This window comes from Mizuhopecten yessoensis, unplaced genomic scaffold, assembly GCF_002113885.1.
Source record: "Mizuhopecten yessoensis strain PY_sf001 unplaced genomic scaffold, ASM211388v2 scaffold10107, whole genome shotgun sequence".
In the NCBI taxonomy this organism is placed as follows: Eukaryota; Metazoa; Mollusca; class Bivalvia; order Pectinida; family Pectinidae; genus Mizuhopecten; species Mizuhopecten yessoensis.
In genome coordinates, this window is record NW_018408382.1 from 286,326 (window position 1) to 293,960 (window position 7,635).

Here is a 7,635-nt window from a genome sequence, read left to right on the forward strand (position 1 = left end):
AGTTACATATGGATGTGCATTTCATAAAAAAGACAGAAAGAGAAGATAGGTAGTTGATACATTTTGTTTATAAGATTGATTTGTTCAATCCAAGTCATCGTATAAAGTAGACCCTCTTTTGTAGCCTTGTTGAGTTACTGGTACATTCCAGTACCTGTATCTGTTTATAGATCCTGGTATATGAGATTTCGACAATCATAGGTATCCATTACAGCACCTCGAGAAGTTTGTTAAACTTACAATGAACCTTGTAGTGTGACCTCAGATTGACCGTCCACTATTTATCTCGTAATGTGACCTCAGATTGACCATCCACTGTTTACCTTGTAGTGTGACCTCAGATTGACCGTCCACTATTTACCTTGTAGTGTGACCTCAGATTGACCTTCCACAAATTACCTTGTTTGAGCTCAGATTGACTGTCCACTTTTTACCTTGTCATGTGACCTCATATTGACCGTCCACTATTCACCTTGTAGTGTGACCTCAGATTGACCATCCACTATTCACCTTGTAGTGTGACCTCAGATTGACCTTCCACTATTTACCTTGTAGTGTGACCTCAGATTGACCGTCCGCTATTTACCTTGTCATGTGACCTCAGATTGACCGTCCACTATTCACCTTTTAATTCTAATATTACCTCAAAATGGCTGCTACTTTTCACTATGCAAATTGACTTTAATTGACAATCAACTATTTACCTTGTCATGTGACCTCAGATTGACCGTCCACTATTTATTTACCTGGTAATGTGACCGCAGATTGACCATCTGCTATTTACCTTATAATGTGACCTCAGATTCACTGTCCACTATTTACCTCGTAATGTGACCTCAGATTGACCGTCCACTATTCACCTTGTAATGTGTTTACCTTGTAGTGTGACCCCAGATTGAGGTCAGTTTACAACTTTGAATTTATCTCCCTTTGAAAAGTGACCTCAGATTGATTAATGCAGTTCACCTCGCTACACCTACAATGCCTCTAGAATGACTGTCCTTTGATCACTTTGTCATGTGACATGTGACATGAACATTGCTTTTAGGTCTCTAGCAAAGGTTCAATTCCTATGTTATATAGCTTCTCAAATTTTTGAAGGTATTTTTTTTTTTTATATATTTGAGTTTTGTGAAAACGGTTAGGAAACCCTGTATTTTGATGTGTATTCTACAAGAGTCTTCAGCAACACAATTTGGTTTGTGTGATGGATTTATGAATTACTACTATTTTCATCGCACTATAATGATAGAAAAGTCATGTTGATTATTTGACCATTTTCTTCTGGGTAACTAATTACTTTTTGGTTGAATTTATTATTTGTTTTCATCCACTTAAGAACAACTTCATCAAATCCTTTTTTATTGTAAGAGAAAATGAAATTTATACAGTAAAGATCTGTAATAACATTTCTATAAAATTCAATTCTATTACAAAGTGTTAAAAAAACTTCTGTCAAACTTATATATTTAGTTTTAGTTGATGTAGTCACATTCCACAAAGTCCGAAAGTTAAGTGACCTGTCGGGCACTTTCTCTATTGTTTTAAGTGAGATTTAGTGCTAACCAACTGCATAAATTTTAACAGTTTTTGTTAAATAATAAAAACGTTCACACATTGTTTTGTCTTTGTTTCTGGTGTTTATATTGGCAGTGCTTCCATGGCATCCGGCTCAGACCATTGATATTGATATTTAGCCATTGGGTAATAACATGGAAATGTTGGGATCCTTTCCTATAACCATATGCAAATATACCAATTTAAGCTAAATTTCCAATGGAGAATCCTTTGGAAAGGACGACTTCTTAAGAACTGTAGGGCCTTGGGTTTGGTTTGGTTTGTTTGTGTTTTATGTCCTATTAACAGCTATGGTCATTTACAGACATGCCAGGTTATCCTGGTGGAGTTCCCGGAGAAAAAACACTGATGTACAGCCAGTACCTAGCGACTGCCCAACGTAGGCCTCGAACCCCAGACCCATTGGTGGATGGCTAGGGGAAGCAGAATAGGGCCATGATATAAGCCAGTAGGTACCCGGGATAGAGTGATTATAAAGTTTCCTCAAATAAATCACCTTGACCTACTTTCAAGGTCATAGGGGTTAAATATGTAAAAAAAACTTTAAACAACTTCTTCTGAATAACCAGGAGGTGCAGAATATCGATACTTTGACAGTAGGTACCAGACATAAAAGGGCTATACATTTTTCCCAAATAAATGACCTTGACCTTCTTTAAAAATCATAAGGGTCTTCTGAATAACCAGGAGGCCCATAGTAATGATACCGGGAATGAAGTACTATAAAGTTTCCGAAAATAAATTACCTTGACCGACTTGCAACGTCATAGGACTCTCAATTGTTAAAACCTTTAAACAACATTTTCTGAATAATCAAGAGCCTAGAACACTGATATTTTGTGAGTAGGTACCTCGGACAGAGTGCTATAAAAAAAATCAAATAAATGATTTTAACCTACTTTTGAGGTCACATGGGCCAATCAAATAAATGACCTTGACCTACTTTCGAGGTCACATGGGCCAAATATGTAAAAACCTTTAAACAACTTCTGATTAACCAGGAGGCCCAGAGTAATGATACTTGGCCAGTAGGTACCTGGCATAAAGCGCAATAACTTTTTTCTCAAATAAATTACCTTGACCTTCTTTAAAATAATCAAAAGGATCAAATGTGTTTAAAACCTTTAAGCATTTTCTTCTGAATACCCAGGAGGCTCATAGTAATCATACTTTGCCAATAGGTACCTGGCATGAAGTGCTATATATTTTTTTTTAATAAATGACCTTGACCTATTTTCGAGGTCACATGGGTCAAATATGTAAAAACCTTTAAACAACTTCTTCTAAATAACCCAGATCCTAGAGCACTGGTATTTAGATAGCAGGTACCTTGGACAGAGTTCTATAAAGTTTCCTCAAGTAAATGACCTTGGCCTACTTTAAAAATCACAAGGGTCAAATGTCTTTTAAACCTTAAAACATATTCTTCAGAATAACCAGGAGACCCATAGTTCTGATACTTGGCCAGTAGGTACCTTGGACAGAGTGATATAAAGTTTCTTCAAATAAATGACCTTGACCTACATTCACAGTCACAGGGGTCAAATATGTAAATAACGTTTAAATAACTTCTCCCACGATACCAGGAGGCCCAGGGTGATGATATTTGACCAGTAGCATACTTTAAAGCTCACAAGGGTCAAATTGTTAAAAAAAACTTTAAAGAGTTTCTTTTGAAAAACCAAGAGGCCAAGAGCAATGATATTTGGTCAGTAGGTACCTCGGACAGAGTGATATAAAGATTTCATAAATAAATGACCTGGACCTACATTCACGGTCACGGGTCAAATATGTAAATATCTTTTAAACAACTTCTCCCGCAATACCAGGAGGCACTGGGTGATGATATTTGACCAGTAGCATACTGGGATAGAGTATGATAAAGTTCCATTTAGTCTGGAACATTTTTAAGCCAAGGAGACTCAATATATGGAAATATTTGCAAAAGTACTTTTATTGAGAGTATTTTCCCAGGATTGCTCAAATATCCAGGTGAGCGATACAGGCCCTCTCGGTATGTCCAAATTGTATGAAGTATCTTGTTAAATGAACGCAATAAACCAACCAGCACTACTGCTTGCATTGTCTTTGGTATACATGTAATATACACAATGGAGTTTAATTTAACATCCTGAATAGGAGAGGGGCGTGGCTTATCTGAACCTGATGAATGGAGACGGACCTGCCAGTAGTTCGGAATGTACATATTAATTACTGTTCCTTTCAAATCAAAACATCCCCAGGTTTGACATCGCTTTTCGTTCCTTGGTGCAAAAGGAAACTCTGACTTCTTTCGACATGTAATGGAAAAAAATAAGGGTTAATTAGGACCATGTATGCTTGACCTGATCCCCAGCAAATGAAGAGAATATGGTATAGTTCCTAAAATGGGAAGTAGAAATATGAAGGTTTTTGTTCAACTTATAGACGAAATACAGAAGTTGTTATTAACACCTAGAAGAGGGTATTCTACTAAAGGCAGCTATGACAGGATGAGGCAAAAATTGATTATAATTATGAAATCATACCTAAGTGCGTGAAACAGCGGTCTAAATTACGATTATTTTTCATTCTATTTGCGAGGTCTGAGACAAATATATTCCAATTCATAAGCAGAATAGGAAGCAATCAGTATATGAGATGACCGTTAAAGCAATAAAAAGGAGCATAAATATCTCAAAAGTTAAATTGAATCAATGAAGGCTGGGAAATAGGAGTAATAACTAAGGGTAAAGTGTAAGGTTAAACTTCACGGTGAAAAAACAAGTAAGATTTCGAAGAGTCAAAATGTCCGGAGGTTGACCAATCCTTAAACCATCAACCAAGTCCGGAGGATCTACACTGGAAAGAGAACAAGTGAACAGAACAGAAGACAACATCAAAATGTGTCGCAAAAAGTCGTGCTGAGAAGGCAGAAACTTTGTCTGACTTTTTTCAGTAGCGAATTCAGAAAAGAACCAGATGGTCATACACCTCACCTGCCAAGGGAGACCTAAAATGGAAAAGAACATGATATAACTAAGGTAAAGCAAATCCCAAGGAGCAGACGACATCCACCCAAAGTTGCTGGAGGAAGCGGAAGGTAACATTTTGAAGCCACTGGCAATTATCAGCTGAATCATGATAAAAGGATATGCTGTAAATTATGGCCGGTGAGCTTACCTATTAAGTGTTAGGGTAAAAGATGGAGAAAGTTGGCAGAAAAACAATGATCTGAGCAACCAGATTTGTCAACGACAGGTCTACAGTTCTCCGGCCTCTTAAGATGCCAGCTGTTTTAGATGATGGGGTGACGTACTGAAGTCGTGTTGGTTTAAATAGACGAAATTGCCACGTGGTGCTGTACAAAGTATTTACTTTGTTAAGCTCTCTGCGTCGATATATTAAATCTTTAAATACAGAGGTGCTTCCTACATCACGAAGTCGTTGACTTTTGTTGGTGAATAATCGTTCTGGAATCAGCTCTGGCGCGTTGGACATTTTTTCATTTCAGAATATTTATTGTTCAGTTCTTAGATACAAAGGAATTGGGCAACAGACAAAGCCTATGAGCGTCCTCTCCTTACAGTTATAAACAGTTTACACACATCATATTGAATGAATATTGATATTTGCATGTCATTATTTTTCTTTTTTTTTGGTAATGGTTGTACAAAAACTAGATTTTACAAAAAATGGCAATTGAAATTATGCTGGTGGACAGCACATAGTACAATTATGTACTGGTATCATTCCATACAGCAAAGTCATGTGAAAAAAGGTAAACAAGTAAGTGTAATCTAGTTAAAGCGTCTTGTATCTTTAACGAATCTCTGAACCATCTCCAAGATACTTATATTCATACTGATATCGAGTCTTCGACATCCATAAAGAAAAGTCTGAGTATTTAATGGAATAATGTCATTAAGAGCAGAAATGGAGTTCAGGAGAATTTGCCTTTGATTAGTATACAGAGTACAATGGAAGAAGAAGTGATCACAATCCTCAACAGGAGAACTACATAAGCAGGCAGGGGTATCAATTAGGTTAGATTCAAATAGATCTGATTTCAGGTTACTGGCACAGTTTCTAAGTTGACATAAGGTGATATTAAATTTTCGATCACCATTGTATTTAAAATATCAGTACATTGGGGTTGAGAATCCATTTCATCTGAGTGTAAAAAATCTCTTTTTATAGATCCAATGGATGTCATTGTGGGATACAGGCAAGTTGGATTATTCCATTCAGACATCAATTTCGGAAAAAAATGGCATTATAGAACTGAGTTCTTGGTATAGGAACATCAAAAATTCTATTGTGGCGAAGATGATAATTGTCAGTATTATCATTAATGTACGGTTGAATTATATCATATACATGAGAGGGACATTTCCTATTATATATTTTATAAAAAAAAAATATTTTGATGCAAATGTCTTCTTCTATTAAGTGTTATAAAACCAGATTCTCGATATAAGATAGCATGACTTGACGTCTTAACCCTGAAATAATACGTGCTGCTTCTAGTTGGATAGACTCCAAGACACTGCATTCTCTCTGCGTGCAGTTTGCCCATATACTATTTGCATATTCCAGAATTGGACATATAAATGTGATATATATAGTTTCGAGTGATTTTCTATCAATTTTGTAGTACAACATTCTAAGTATATTAATTCTTTTATAAGCTTTTTCGTATATATAGTTTATGTGGTTAGACCAATTAACCTTGCTGTTGAAAAACAAACCTAGGTGTTTATGGTTAGAAACATTAATAATAGATGATTAATCAAAACATAGGTTTGGATGCAGTGTCTCAGAGTCAACCCGCCTCGAGAAGAGCAGGGCTACAGTTTTATCTGGATTAAAGATAATTCCCCATTTTCTAGCCCAGATTGAAATTTTCCTTAGATATTAGCACATTCTTGCCTGCCTCCCTCAATGAGACCATCTAAGGAGGTTTCATCAGCAAATAGCCCGAAGTTTGAGGCCAATTCATCACCAATATAATTAATATATAGTAAAAACAAAAAAGGACCAAGGACTGAACCTTGGGGTACCCCTGCCTGTGATGTTTTCCAATTAGATTTATACCCATCTATGACCACTCTCTACTGCCTATCATGAAGGTATGATGTGAACCATTCTAACATATTATTACATATACCATATTTTTTTAGTTTATAAATTAGACCGTCATGCCAAACTCTGTCAAAGGCTTTGCTAATATCACAGAAAATCATTCTGGCCTCTTTGCCTTGTATAAATGTTTTACAATCTCATCGTATATAATTAATAGCTGATACACTGTGGAATCCTTAGGTAAAAAGCCTGACTGATTCTTAGAAATAATGTTATATCTTGAGAGGTAATTGAACATATACTTAAAAACATTTTTTTCAAATAGCTTGCTAAATATAGGGGTAACAGATATTGGTCTATAGTTGGATGGATCACTTTTATCTCCCTTGCCCTTATAAATTGGGGTAACATGAGCATTTTTCCATCTATTTGGTAGCTTTCCGGTAGAAATAGATTTGTTGAATAAGAGATAGAGTGGTTTCACAAGAGATTGGGAAACCCCTTTTATGAATTTTGGAGGGATACTATCAGGGCCTGAAGGTTTATTAGTATTGAGTAGATCGAGCTGATCAAGAATGTCCTGTTCGGTTATGTCTATTGTTGAGAAGCTATGTCGGGGTCGGGGGCAATCAGGAGGTAAATCGTCAGCATTCTTTTCAGTTACGGAAATCGAAGTGAAATAATCGTTAAAAGATTCCGCCTTATCTATGGGGTGGATTTTCAGTTCGCCGTTGATAATCAATGGAGAGTCATTTTCGTTTTTGTTTTTGAGATTCATAACCGATTTTGCAATACGCCACCATTTTCCGGGGGGTATGGTTTTATCAATTAAAGAAGATTGAAGTTTAGATAAATATTTTTCTTTAGCTTCCCGGACTAAGGATATAACTTCATTCCGAATAGATCTAAATTTTGCCCAGGAAGATGGAGTATTATGTAGCTTAGCTTTGGAATGCTGGCGATTTCTTTGTCTAATTTTGAGTCTGATACCAT